The sequence below is a fragment of the Agelaius tricolor genome, unplaced genomic scaffold, assembly GCF_023055355.1.
Source record: "Agelaius tricolor isolate 1412-34295 unplaced genomic scaffold, bAgeTri1.0.p SCAF_2, whole genome shotgun sequence".
NCBI classification, from domain to species: domain Eukaryota; kingdom Metazoa; phylum Chordata; class Aves; order Passeriformes; family Icteridae; genus Agelaius; species Agelaius tricolor.
Genome location: NW_027269262.1, coordinates 54,616,186 through 54,631,442, shown reverse-complemented (window position 1 = coordinate 54,631,442; position 15,257 = coordinate 54,616,186).

The window sequence follows — 15,257 nt, the reverse complement described above, 5'->3', positions numbered from 1 at the left end:
TGAAAATTCTGAACTGTTCAGAAAAAGATTAATCATCATCTGGCTGCTATACATACAATTTGTGTCATTATCTTAGTGTTTTAAGAATAATTATTGGTTCTATTCCTATGGTGAAGATGAAATCATTGTAATTTCAAGTTTTTTATATTAATATCAGTGTTTCATGGAGTCAGTGATACACTAAGAACTTTAGCTGGTACACAAAAGGAAGATTTTTGCCTTTGAGAGTGATAAAATGGTAATGTCATGTGACTTGTGACTGTCTTCACTCAAGATTTTGCACATACACATTAACAGATTTTAATGGTCTGTGGTAGAGGTCTTGTTAGTCAGTTATTAATGGTATTGAAAACTATAATAAAACCTAAGACCTGACACAGAAAGAAGTCTACTGTGACAACCAGTTGACAAAACAGGAAGAGTACACAGGCTCTGAGAGGTAGAAAGTTAAACCAACAGAGACTGTAGCACACACACTGAGTGAACAGCACAATGACATCATTTTCTGCTCTGTGTGTGCGGTTACTGTAAAAGGATAAATGAAAGTAGATTGGTGAGTTAGGAAAGCTGTGAAAGAGTTTAGATTCTAGAGGCATGAGCATCATCTTCTTATACTGAGAAATGTTCCATGATTTATACATGTGGAAAATACATTATTTAAGGATTGTTGTTTATTATTAAGGGTGTTTATACTCTTGAGACTGGATGATGATACAGTTAATGAAAATGCTCAGAAACTTACATAAGTCTGAGGGGAAAAAAATAGCCAATCCAACCCTGTACATTGTCTCTTATTCTTACTTAAGAGGCAAATCAAATGAGCCATTAAAAACCTTGAGCTTAGATCCAAGATTTACATACATTAAACAGATTGGAACAAAAAAAATCAGGAATTTGTCTCTGTAAATGCCAGGAATCTATACAGTTGGAGGATAATTAATACCTACTTGGTGAAATATGTAGACTTCTCTCATCCTTACATTTTATCTCCAAAACTTTCATCCTAATAAGAATTATATTATAAAAATGGATTAATAATGGATTAATAATTGTTCTGTCACATTCTGTGAATTCTGTCAGGTTTGCTTGGCAATTGAAAAGACAGGGCATAGCCTTTTGCTCTATGATTTTATGAACCAGACTACTTAATAGCTCCTGTCATAGCTATTTAAGTAACTGATGTCCCTTACCTAGTGGACTGAAGACCCCAAGTGGTCAGGCTTCATCTTTTCTGTATATTTAAAGCCAAAATGAATCGATTTCTGTAACTGCTTACCATTGCAGAAGTCTATGAGGTATGTATCTAAGAGAAAAACACAAAGAGACTAGAAGTTTAGGAAAGCATTTTCTTTCCAAAAAATAGATGCCAATAAGCAGTATTTTAAAAAATAGGAGGGGGTGGGGGAAGAGTTACTGCTGATACTTAAGTGCAAAAAAGTGCATAAAACAAGTCTGTGTTTCTACAGTTCTGTTTCTCACATTGATACTTTTCTCCAAGCTGAAACACACTGTTTTCAGCCTTCTCTAATCCACAAGGCTCTTACCCAAACCTATTCATTCATTCCAAGAGCTGGCGAAGAAGGAGGAAGAAAAGCTGAGAGACTGAAACCATTAGAAATTCTAACTGGCAGAAATGGCAGTTAAAGAAAATAAAATAAAGCTGAACTTTTGACTTTCCATTACAAGACAAGTCAAATATTTCTGGACTTACATTTATTTAATTATTCATAACGAGAAGATTTGCTTTCACTTTTTTTTTTTTTTTTAATTTTCAACTCCATTGTAAAATAGCTGAGATTTTTGGACTTTAGTATGAACAAAACTGCTATGTATTTTCAAAGCACAGTACGCACACTTCTAATGACATAGAAACACATTGTTATCTTTTATTTTGCTTCACCTGTATTCTTATGAATTAAACTCTCAGATGCAACAATTTAAAAGCCTTGAGGGATTTGCTAATGCAAAGTCTTAAAATTATGAGTTTTTTAAATGAAAAGCAGAAGCCAAATCTACCAAATTTCTTTAAAAGTGTCTCCAACTGTCTCAGCTTTTTCCTCCTTGCTACCCTTCTTTCCTGGCTATGAACGTCTCATGTTGATCTAGGGCTGGCATTCAGCTATTGTTTCTCAAAATACTTCTAGCTCTCCTGATCAAAGTTTTAAAATCTTGTAACAATATTAAAACACTGACTACATTCTAAGATCTGGGTAAGATTTAAGGGGATTTTGGTGAAGCATAACTAGCATTACATTAAAATAAACTCTTAGATGGATAAATTGTTTCAGCTTACATCATGATGAAAGAAAATAATGAAAGTTTTTAAGATTAAATTCTGCTATTTTTTTCCCTAAAGTCTATCAAAACTGGCAGGAGGTAGAACCCTGGCAGCTTATTTTTTCTATTATCTTCCATGGCAGCAAGACATGTGCAAAGGAAATTAAACATATTCAGCCAGAGCAGAATGCACTGCTACAGGATATCACTCCATGAAGACATAATGCCAAATAAAAGCCGGAGATATTAAATAATTTATCAATGCTATCACATGATGGGTGAATAGGAGTATCAGGTGCAGTTTCAGGGCTCCCTGCCTTGGTTCTACCCCTAACACCTTCCTGCTCCTTTTTGAGGATAGTAATAATCAAGACTGCATCTAGTTTCCAATTTTTAATTCTAAGAAAGACACATAAAGCATGAAATGGTAGTGACTCTGTGGCATGTGTTTTTCATTCCAAGGTTTGCTTCCTTGAACTGATGTTTTAAATTAACATATAAATTAATTTTTTTTGGTTAAATGAATGAAAATTGATATTTTGACAACCATTCTAAGAATAATATATTTATTATTTTCTCTTAGCCAGTAAGATCTACCAAGTGAGAGCACCCCCAACTCAAAATGTGAGCCCATGGTCCTGACATTACTGACAAACTCATTTGTCAGTAATATGCAGGTTGATCAGCTGAACTGTTTAAAGTAACTTACAAAGTGTATGAGTTGGGCACCTATAGCAGTGCTCCATTAAAACTGGGCATTCATTTTATATCGTCCTCCTTTATTTTTCTTTTCTTCAGGGTGGATAAAATATAATATAGTTGCCCTCAAGGCATAAATTTTACTCTGCACTTCTTCATATCAATTGACCTGGCTGTAAATACAAATCTGGTCTTACAGGCTTGGCAGTGGCAAAAAGATATATGAGTGCTGCTCAAAGCATTTTCCTTTGTCATACTGGGCAGATGGCTGACCTGAAATATCCAACTCCTACTGACCTACTACTCAGAAATAAACCTTTATTGATTCTCAATCTGAGTTACTAAAGCAGCTTCAAAAGAATTTGAAGAACCTGAAGAACATTTTTCTCCCAAAAATATGTTGACTTAGCATTTATGCATTGTTGTGATTTCCACAGATTTTTACAAAAAAACCCAGCAAGATTCTGTGGACATACAGCCTTTGTTCTGCTTATCAGTGTGATGTAGGGCACTTGAAGATGAAGAGGAAGCTGATGAGATCATTATTTGTATCACAAAAGTTAGAAATCACTCACTATAAACTGGCTATAAACTAATGACTAAATCATTGGCTAAAAAGTCTTCAGCAGGGATAGGCAAGGAAGGAGAGGCAGTGGGGTATCCCTGTATATTCATGAAGGTTTCAATTGTCCAGAGCCTGATCATGGTGACAATAGCATCAAGTGTTTATGGGTAAGAATCAAGGGGAAGGCCAACAAAGCAGACATCATGGTGATAGTCTGTTTCCATTGCCAATGTAATGAAATTTGCAACGTTGTTAAAAGTTAAAAGTGTGGAAGCAATGCTGCTATAGCCATATAAACGATTAGAATAATTACCATTTGTTTACATTAAGGGGTTTTATTGCCTAAGAACTTTAATGCATTCATTATTGGAGAGTAGCCACCAAAATTTTTAGAGGAATAATTGTAACTCGCTTGAGAATAGTTCACATTAATTACAAACTAAATGCTTAATGCTCATAATCCTGAGTTACATAGAAATTAACAGTAGAACCCTGCAAAGCTGTGTAAATTCTGAAGCTATTCATATTCTAAATCCATGCTGAAAGGGAACTTCATTAAGACAGTTGCATCTTATTTCCAGCTGCAGCTAAATCTTTAAATAACTATACTAGAAAAAGAATTTAAAGGCACCCACTTATGTAAGTTATGAACATGAATAAAGGACAAGTGCTTTACAGTGTACTACCCCCGTAAGCCTATCTCCAAGTTTTCTGATGATTCACAGTGTCTCCAGGCAACAAAGTAAATGACAGCTTTTGAATGTATTTCCTGTTCTTTCTTCATCTGCATTTACAAACTCTTTTTTTTTTTTTTTCCCTCCTAGAAGACTGGTGAGGCATTTTGGTAGCAGTTCTAAAACACCTCCATTTCATCAGTTCAACAAAGAAGTCCGCTCAGCCAAACTGGGATGTTATCTAAAGAGACTTTTCTTCTTGAATTCTTTCCAGCAGTTTTACTTATCTCCTATTACAATTAAGAAATGCTTAGATTTGTGCATATCTCTAACCTCTGATTTAGCCATCTGTATATCTCGTATCTCCTTCCTTGGTACCTTTATATTTGTGTTGCTGCCAATCCTTCAGAGCCATCCCTAGCTCATTCCTTGGAGTATGTGAATTCCCAGCCTATTGTGTACATAAAACAATTATATTCACTTTCACTTGTTTCTGTGCTGTTCATGATTAACTGGCAATTTAATAAGGATCCCATTGAAACAGAACTTACAAAATTTTATGCCCCCTTATGGAATTTTATCAGCTTAAGACTGTAAACAAAGTCAGGAAGATGATGCTGGTGAACTCATTCTTTTTGATTGTCTGCATACGGTATTCTTCAAGCTTCATTTTGCAGTATCACCTCCTCCTGTCATGCTATTATATTTATAATTTAAAAAGAGACCCTTAAATTCTAATAGTCTCAATGATAAGTTTGTTCTCTCACAGTAAATTTATTCAATTTTAATTTATTTTAATTTCATTGTTTTGAAATCCCATTTTATAGGGTCTTTCTCCTAACAATTACTTTTATGGATGATTCATGAGAATTGTGTAGCTTGTCCCAGAATCTCTGCCCCTGGCAGAGTTCAGCATGTCCACACAGCAGATGCTAGTGGGAGTCAAAATGGATACCCAGGAAAATTTAATTCTTTTGAATACTTTTTTGTCACTTATGTTCTCTATGTCCTGGAAAGGCATCAGTATCCAATTAATTCTTATTCTTTTAAAATCAAATTATTTCAAAATCAGTTTTTGAAAAGACAAGTGATTGCTCAATTATGCTTCTTATGTGTCTGCTGGCACTGACTTTCAGAAATGGGCCTAATTTGTGGAAACATAGTGACTTCTGAACCATGCTTAGTGGCATAGTTGACATATCTGATGGACATGCTGCCATCCAGAGGGATGTGGACGTGCTCAAGAGCTGGGTCAATGGGAAGGTCATGAGGTTCAACAAAACCAAGACCAACTCCAAGGCCCTGCATCTGGGTGGGGGCAATCCCCAGTATCAATACAGGCTGGGGAATGAGCAAATTGAAACCAGTCCTACTGGGAAAGACTTGGGGATTTTGGTGGAGGACAAGCTGGAGATGAGCCTGCAATGCACATTCACACAACTGGATAATGGTTCAAGGGGGAAAAGTTTGATTTTTTTTTTCTCAGCAGACTTTCAGTTTGCACATGCATTTCATAGAACATCATCTTGCTAGGCAAAGTGGGAAGAGTTTTCTCTTTGGTTAATGGAAGTTAAGAACTAATAGGGAGGTCTTTTCAAAATGAGGATGTTTCACCTGAAGGGAGGAAAGGGAGGAAAAAAGAAAAAAGTCAAAGAAGACAAGAAAAGATAGAGTGAGAGATATTTTAAATTTAACTACACTGTAATAGATTAATGCATTTGGGGTTTTTGCTATATTTATTCTTGTGTTTTGTAATTACTTTTCATGATACTGCCAATTGTGGATGATATAAATAAATGCTCTCATTTGAATTTACTTTATCTGACTGAAATTAATAGGCATTTTAAGTAACTGGATAATATCAAGGCTCATTTCATCCAATGGCACAGTTAACTAGAGGACTGGATTACTGAGGAATCTGTCTCACTGCATCACATTGTTCAAAACAGACAAACATATGTTGACTGTTAGGCAACTGGCTGCCCAAAAAGATGACAGAGAACTGATATCACAAAAACAAAACAAAAGCCCCCACATGTTTCAGGGACTGCGGAAAGTGGAGAAGTTCCTTGGGAATGTGGGGATGTCTTCCAAGTCACTTGAACCTAGAGATGCAGAAGTATAGGGAGGAAAATGCCAAGCTCTTTTGCTGCAGCCATAGATGAATAACGAGAAGATTCCCTCAGCAGAAGGACACAGCGATAAAATAGTTGAGCAAGGATTTGGAGAACTGGAGAGGTGCCTGTCTTCACTTTGCAACAATCCATATCCCTTCAGTGAACATCAGGAGAAGTGGAAAAAATTCTGGACCCTGCAATACATCTGGGTGTAGGGTACTGCCATAGGCTCAGTTACCCATTACTTCTGAGACAAAGATCTTGGCAGGCACTTTTACACTTCAAAGAAGAGGCATGCCAAGGAACACATTGTTACTTCTTGGCAGAGGACACACCCGCTTTTTATGGATTTAGAGCAGATGAATGAAAAAGGACTGATCTTTAGTGTGGGCTTCTCCTCTACAGATACCATTATTTGTGTTGGTTATCACAACCTGTAGAAGGCGCTCCCAAAGGCCAGTGAGAAGAACCAGGGCCAGCTGGAGCTGGCATGAACTGTGGTCATGTTCTCAGAAACTCTTTGTTGCTTTACTCCATGATCAGAGAGACTGCCTGCAGAATTTTGTTATGTGCTTTGCGACAAGTTTGACCTGGATGTCTTCTAAAACAACTTTGGCCTGGATCACGAATGGCAGGAATTCTCAAAGTGTAGGATACCCTACACTTTACTGTGAAGGAGGGTTCACAGTGGTCCTGTTGTTGGAGAACTGAGGTATAAATTCCCAGGTTCTCTCCACAGCACAAGACTCTACTGAAGTCCATCTTCTGCAACTGGTGTCTCTGCTGGAAGATGTGATTCAGTCAGATCAGGCCTATATGATTCTGTGACAGGATTATCAAAGGTACTCTATCTGGTCAAATACTCAACAAGAAGAAAGCACTTGACATGGAACATAAATATGCTATAGGGATCCCTGTACATTGCTATTAGTCGCTGCTTTATCGAAGTCACTTGATGCTTTATGAACTAGAGCAGAAGTCTTGTTTAAGTTCTTCAGGATCTTGGAACAAGACTGTTGACTTTCATTAGGGAGAGTTTCAAGGCTGCCTCTTGACCTGCTGTCTTTTTCTTCCCTAATGGGAGAAGATTCATGCTTTTGAAGCTGTGTGAAAACACAGATGAATCGATGTAAGTTAAAGTTTGTTAAGTCACCGACTTGATGGTCTCTTTCACTGGGTGAGCAAGTCAAGAAATCTGACCCAGTGGCTCAGAACAAGTGAGTTCATTCTCATACTCAACATCTAGCAGGATACAGGCATGCTGCTCTACCTGGGCATCTACACCTCTGCAAACAATCCCTCCCCAGTTCCTAACTGGAACAAAAGGGAGGGAGGGTTGTCAGAGCAGATGTGAAGGTGGGCAGGTCTGCTGTGGGTCCTTGACTTCAGGCAAAATAAATTCATTGTGATCCTGTCAGTCCTGAACATTTTCTGCTATTTCTTCAACAGCCTGTGCCTTTTTCCCATGACCTGAATTTTTTCAGGTCAGGGAAACACTGGCTCCTTTCCTGACAGTTGCATCCATGTAGCACGTACTGAGAACAAGCTGGCAAGGCAAGATTTCCCATCCCAGAGGCCATGCTGATTCTTTCTTTATAGTCTGTATTTATCTATGTGCTCATTAATCTCATACTTTTATGTTGGCTCTTCCACTTTAACCACAGAAAAGACTGACTCAGTCAACCTCTTTGGAGCCCTGTGTGTGACTGGGGCTTACAATGGTGATAATCCAGGCCCCTGACTCAGTGACCCCTTGTAATGATAGGTTACACACTTTGGCTAGCAGCTCTGCAATTTCACATTTGAGTTCCTTCACAGCTCTAGGGTGAATGGCTACTAATCCTGGTGACTTACTGTCATCTAACTTACTCTGTGTAGTCAAATTCTTCCTGTATACTTAGCTCAAATTGGTACAGCTACCCTACCAATCTGCTACCAAAAAATGCAGTGCATGTTGGAAACTTCCCAACATCTTTAACAGTAAAAAAAAAACCCACAGAAAATAAATCTCATATTCTCTGCTGTGACCTTATCTTCAGATGCCACTTTCGCACACTTTGTCGTCAGATGGTCCAGTTGTTTCATGAGCTGTCTTTCAGCTTCTGAGCTACTTAAACACCTTTTATTACCCATTTGAGTGTCTTCATAAACTCATTTATGTTTTCAGTTGTCACTGTTGAGTAAGAAATGACACAGACTCACCAGAAGGCTGGCTTGCACAGCATCTCACTTTACTTCGAAAATCTCTCTCTTTATAGATTGTTCTGATACAGACAGACCAGACTGGTCAATTAATCAATACATTTCACCTGATTGGCTAATTAACAAAACCACCTTTCTTATAAACAATCTTTGAGAAAAACAGGAAAACAGAATAGGAAAACACGACCTGCAGGTTGTTTATAATAAAAAGCTATCATTGTTTCTTGGCAATTCCCTAAAGTCTCACAAGTCAATCCTGAAAAAACGTATCTGGTTTTCTCGCTCTCTGATCAGGCTGTCACATCCATATTCTGTAAGTTCCTATGTACATATTATATGTTGTGGTTTTGCTGCTCTCCTCATTTAGACAACTTTTCTGGTTTTTTTAAAGTCAATAATTTCTATACAGTAGCATTTAAGTTTTCTGTTTAGCTAAACAGGGCTTTTACTGGGTCATTATGTTTTCTTTTTCTGAGCAATTTGCCTGGGCTTCCAATACAGTATTTTCAAACAGCTTCAAGGCTGCTTGCAGGCTTTTTTTGAGTATTAATTTTGGGGGTATTTTTGCTAATAAACTCATTTGTATGCAACTCCTTTTCCTCAAATTAAACCTCTGTTTTCAGGATTTATTTGGCTTGTTCTTTCCCACTGAAATATTAAGGCTAATTTTATACTGCTTTCTGTTATGGAGTGCTCTTCAACTAACACCATTTGTATTAGGCCCTGTAAATACTCAGGACCAAAGCCCAAATGGCAGCTTTTCATAAGAGTGCTAAGATTAGTTATTCTAGGAAGTGGACATCTACTGCATACAAGTCTTATCTCTGTCTCTTGTCCTGAGGCAGCTATGTGTCAGAACTCAGTACATCTCTCTGGGTGTCTGGAGTTGCTGGGGCCCCTGCTTGGGGGGCTCAGAGACCCTGGCACACAGCCCAGAACACCTGTGGGTTTGATTATGACCTGTGGAGCAAATTGCCAGCTTTGTATGAAGACCTGAAAGTCACAGAAGTTTAAATAATGTAATAATAAAATTATCACTGGGTGAAAAGGTAGATATTGGGATTTTTAGAATGGGGGTTTTGGGGACAAGATGGAGGGACTTGGGTGTGTCCAGTCCTTCTTCTTCTTCTCTACCTCCATCTTCTGCTGTGATGCTGGCACTTTGGGATTAGTTTAGAATAGAAGTTTACTGTCTAACATAGGTGATAGGGATTGGAAAATAACTGTAAATATGTTATATGTAGTTTGTAGAATAAAAAACAATGCCACCCCGAGGGCGGTCAGAGTGCTGCTGGTTGCCCTGCTGAGCAAACCTCGGCTGGGCAGAAAGAAAATTTTATAGATAAGATTTAATAAACAACTTCAAGACTGAAAACTGAAGAGCTCTGACTCGTTCCTCAGACGTGCAGGCCGAAACAGAGACTTTTCACATATCTTGGGACTACAATTAACAACTAAGCTCCTGAGAGCAATGATACAATCTGTATATGTATAGTGAAGATCTCATCCCATTACAACCTGTTTTACATTACCTGAAAACTATCATCCTCCAGATTAAACAGGCCAAAGTATGATCCTAGTGTTATTATTATTACTAGAGTATCAGATTTCCACACAGGATTCTGTGTGTTTATCTTTTCCCACAATATTTTTATGCTGTTTAACTTTGTACTTTTCTCCACATAGCTTGCCCTCACCTGTACATTTCATTCTGTCATCCTTCAAACCTTGTACCCTGGCAACACTGAACCCTGTTAATTATCCTTTCACCAGGCCTCTGAGATGTCAATTATGTCAGGGTTGCTGTTTGTAACCAAAACATTATTTTAAAGGCTTCTAGAATTGTTGTACAAGGCAGCTTTTGTTAGTTTTGCCCTTGGCTTAGCTTTCCCAAACTAGTCAGCTGATATTTTAGGGAAACTGCCTTCTCTATTTCTGTTTATTTCCCTTCTGGCCTTTTCAGAGGTATGATGCATATCATTCAGGTTACACTGCCAAGTTGAATCAATCTGAAAAAGGTGCTTCTCCATGCTTGTCAACATTTTTCCAGTTCCTAGTTTAAATAATCTTGCATGACCTTCTTAATTTTCATAGGCAGCAGTCTGTCTCCACCTTGATCAAAATAAAGTCTGTCCTTCCTTTATGGTTTCCTTCTGTCTCAAGAAGTTTCTCAGTTCCTAATGTACTAAAATATCTGTCACTACTATACTGTGGTCTTACCCACAAACCACAACTCTGTATCCTTGCCTGTCTGGCATGCTTCATGCCCTGAAGCTGGGAGCATTTTGGAGAAAGCTATCATGAAAATCCTAACTTCAGTCTTCTATTAGGCAGTCCAAACAGCCACCCAGAACAACACCCACGTACTTCTCCAAGTCACTGGTACTAACCCAAGTCTCCTGGATTCCATCATGCACCCTCACATCCACACCAACTCTGAAGCATCTCAATGAGTAAACATCAGCAGTGTACCTCTCCTTCTCTTTCAGCTGTAATTTTTCGGTGGCTCTCAAAAGAGCAGACCCAATCTCCCCAAACTAAGAGCTTCCTGCACAGCATGCAGACTTACAGAGCCAGACCTACAGGCAGTTAATTTTCCACTTACAGTAGTATTAAGCTATCAAAAAATAAGATATACACAAGAATGTGTGGGGTGGAGAAGGGTGTATCAGGAATCCCTTCATAAATATAAGATGAGCACTAGCAGTCCATGATAGTGATGTACTAGAGAGTAATTTCAATTACCATTGTATCATAGAATAACTGAACCTTTAGATGAATTGGGAAACTTATAATAGAAAAATTCAAGTAAGAAAAATATGTAAGGAAGTGAGAAACCAATTTTACAAAGGTTGAATTGCAATACATGTCTACATCATTAGATACAGGTATTTATACTAAAAATTACTTGGTTTCCAAGCATATTGAGTTTATTCAAAATACAAAATGTCAGTTCTCAATTCTCTGACTTACTGTGTTCAAAGGACACAGTAAGTGGATGGCTATGGGTGGTGATATCTGTTTTATCCATGTGCCAGAGGTGATCTTGGCATGGTTTTTTAGTACTTGATTTACTAATGGAATGAACCTACAAAATCAATTAGAGCATTTCATTTACAGTACTTAGGTAAAATACATAATACACTTTACCTACTGCACAACACAAGGATGACAGTTTGAATGATAGAAGAACTTAAGTTGTTAATATAAAGATATGAATAGAATTAGATACAGTACAGAAAAAATTATTTACATCTACTCTGACTTGAATTAGATCTAAAATTAAAAACTAAAAGTTCATTCCATTTTTAATTCATAGGAACTTTCAAATATCATTAATTAGAAACATTTCATTTTTACCATTCTAATAAGCAATACTTAGCCTTTACCATTTCAACTATGACTTAAGTATGGAAAAGAAATAAAAAATGGAGAAAGTGTTTTGTAGATCTGAATTCAGATAACTTTGAAAAGCATTTCCAACCCTTTTGAGATACAACTTACCAGAACAGAGATTCAAGCAGCAATTGAATTTAGAATTTTTCATGCATATATATAGACAGGAGACTGACTGATTTAATAGTTATATTGCTGGCATGCCAGATTTAATTAGTTTGAAATTTTCATTTTATTTTATCTCATGTAGAGAAGGCACTTTTTTTTTGTATGTTGAATGCTAAAATAAAACCATAAAGGCCAACTTTTCTTACAAGGTCAGTATTCACAATCTGGAAGAAATATTCTCAGGTGGGCAGTGTTTCAAAAATAGAAATTCCCAAATTTCTTAGTTAAGGTTTGGCTGTGGATACATTATCATTTTTTCGTTAAATTACAGCACACTGGACCCTTCAGAATGTTATAGTGAGAAGTATCTTTTGGTTTGCCTACCAAATAATAATCCTTTCTGCATTTCATTTTACAGGAGAAAGCTGTAAGTCTAAAGCTTGATCATGGTTACCATGCAGACCTATGATGAAAATGAAGTTGACTTCACCAGCCCAAAGTACAGGAACATAATGGTGAAACAGCCCCTCAAGAAGGGACTTTGTTGGTTGTTGGGCAAAGGGGGAAAATGACAGGAACAAATCCAAAGGGAGCATGTTTAGGACACAGAAAGCTGAGAAAAGAAGCAGAAAGAGTTCATAAAAACTAGAAGTATGGTGACAAAAAAGGCACAGTAAAAATCCCAGTCTGTACCAGCTACTAGGGGGCTCTGCATTCATGGATACCCACAATTAAAAGAAGCCTGAATGACTTTGCACCATCCTGACATCCATTTCTCTCTCTTTACACTGTGAACTGAGTGATATAAAACCTTTCAAATGGTAAGGTTTTACAGTAAATTTAAGGAAAGGAAATGAAAATGAAATCTTGTGATTTCAATGGGGATCAATTGTACAAGTTTTGGTCCATGTCCCTGCACTTCATGGCATCCCATGCCTTTGGGTGGTTCTCCCTTCAGTGAAGATGTTTTATGGTTTTTGAAGTATCCCTACATATTTCTCATATCTTCCCCTCCAAGCTGTGTCTTCCTCCTTGACTTTTTGCCCGATTTTGCAACATCTGTGAGGTTAGTTTTGGCATGTTTTGGTCCTTTTCATTGCACTTGATGTAATCCCGGTCAATTTTCCTGTAGTCACTAAATGTCCCACTTTTCTGGGGGGTTTTCTTTTTTTCAATTGCATTTCACTTATCATATCTTCTTTCCAGAGTGTTTGTAACTCCTCCTTCTCTGTTTCCAATATTTCAACAGGGATCAATTTTGGCAAGCTTTGGTGCATGTGCCTACACTTGATGGCATGCCTGGCCTTTTGATGGCTTTTGATTTGACAAAGATTATTTTTTTCAAGCATCCATGCCATGTCCCTCATATCTTTCCCTCCTAGTTGTGTCTTCCTCCTTGACTTTTCCCCCTGCTTTTGCAACATCAGTGAGATTAGTTTTGGCCTGTTTTGGTCCTTTGCACTGCACCTGATGTAATCCCAGGTCCATTTCCTTGTAGTCACAAATTCTCACAAATTTCTGTTTTTTTTGAGTTTTTTTCAATTGCATTTCATTTGATCCTTAATCCTTTCCAGCGTGTTTGCAAGTCTTTCTTTTCTGTTTCACAAGATTTCCTTTCGGGAAGGGAAAAGAAATCTTGAGATTTCAATGGGGATACATTGGGCAAGCTTTGGTCCATGTCCCTGCAGTTGATGGCATGCCATGCCTTTTGATAGCTTTCACTTTGGCAAAGATTTTGTGATTTTTTTTTTTTCTTTTAAGTATCCATGCCGTGTCCCTGTATCTTCCCCTCCAAGTTGTGTCTTCCTCCTTGATTATTTCCTCTGCTGTTGCAACAGCTGTGAGGTTAGTTTTGGTCATTTGCACTGCACCCCATTTCCTCCCAGACCATTTTCTTGTAGTGACTAAATCTCTCGATTTTCTGGGGGTTTTTGTTTTTTGGTTTTTTTTTTTCAATTGCATTTCATTTGATCTTTTCTCTATTCCAGAGCGTTTGTAAGTCCTTCTTTTCTGCTTCCAATATTTCAAAGGGGATCAATTTTTGAAAGCTTTGGTGCATTTCCCTGCACTTGATGGCATCTTATGCCTTTTGGCAGCATTCACTGTGGTGGTGTGTATTTTTCTGTTGTCAGTTTGAAGTGATTTGGTTTTCCCAGTTATAAGTGAAAGCGGTTTTTTCCAGTTGTCCCCCATGCAGATTAGTTTACCCCAGAGTTGTCCCCTCTCATTTCCCCATCCACCTCCCTGAAGACCAGCCCTTTAGTCTGGATCCTCCCTTGCATTCAATGGAACACTTCCCTCCTCCCTTGTCCATCACTATAAGCCCACCTTTATCCCTAGAACCTTCAATGTCTATCTTTTGTCCCTTGAAACCCCATTTGTATGTTCAAACCATTCTCCTCCCCTATTGTCCCTCATTGGTTGTCACAATGCTTGTGCTCTTCCCCAGGTGTCCTGCCATTGGTTAAAGTTTGAATCCTCCCACTGTTTCCTCCCCCGTACTTAAGCTGTTATAACCCTGTATTTACCGTCACTTATCACTGAACCCTCTAAGGAATTAAAACCTCTTGGGAGCCTACACAAGTGATCCCTCTCTTTAATTAACTCTGGAATTCTTGGCTGAGGATTACAACAACAGCCAAACACAGAAGCCTTGCTGCTGCTGGGAATTAAGCAGCCCTGCTTGCACTGCCACACAGACTGGCCCAAAGGGTGGATAGGCAGCAGCCAATCTTGGTACTAGCCAGGAGATTGGGATAGAGACACAAATTTACGAGGTACCACCATGTAATTTCACTTTGGCAGAATTTTTTTTTTTCCTTAAAAAAACCCATGACATATCACTCATATCTGCCCCTCAAACTTGGGTCTTCTTCATTTCTTTCCCCTGGTTTAGCAGCATCTCTGAGGTTAGTTTTGGCCTGTTTTGTTTCTTTGAAGTGCACCTTATTCCTCCCACAGCATTTTCATGTAGTCACCAAATCTCTAAATTTTCTGGGGTTTTGAGTTTTTTCAGTTATATTTCATATGATAATATATCCTATCCAGAGTATTTGTAGGCCTTTCTTTTCTAGTTTGAAACACATAAATACACTCCCCAAAAACTTTCTCGACCTTGATGTCCCAAGGCACATATGCAAAGGACAAAAATATGCCAAAATCATCCTCACATATCTGCAAAAGCAGAGGAAAAAATCAAGGCAGAAGACACAACTTGGA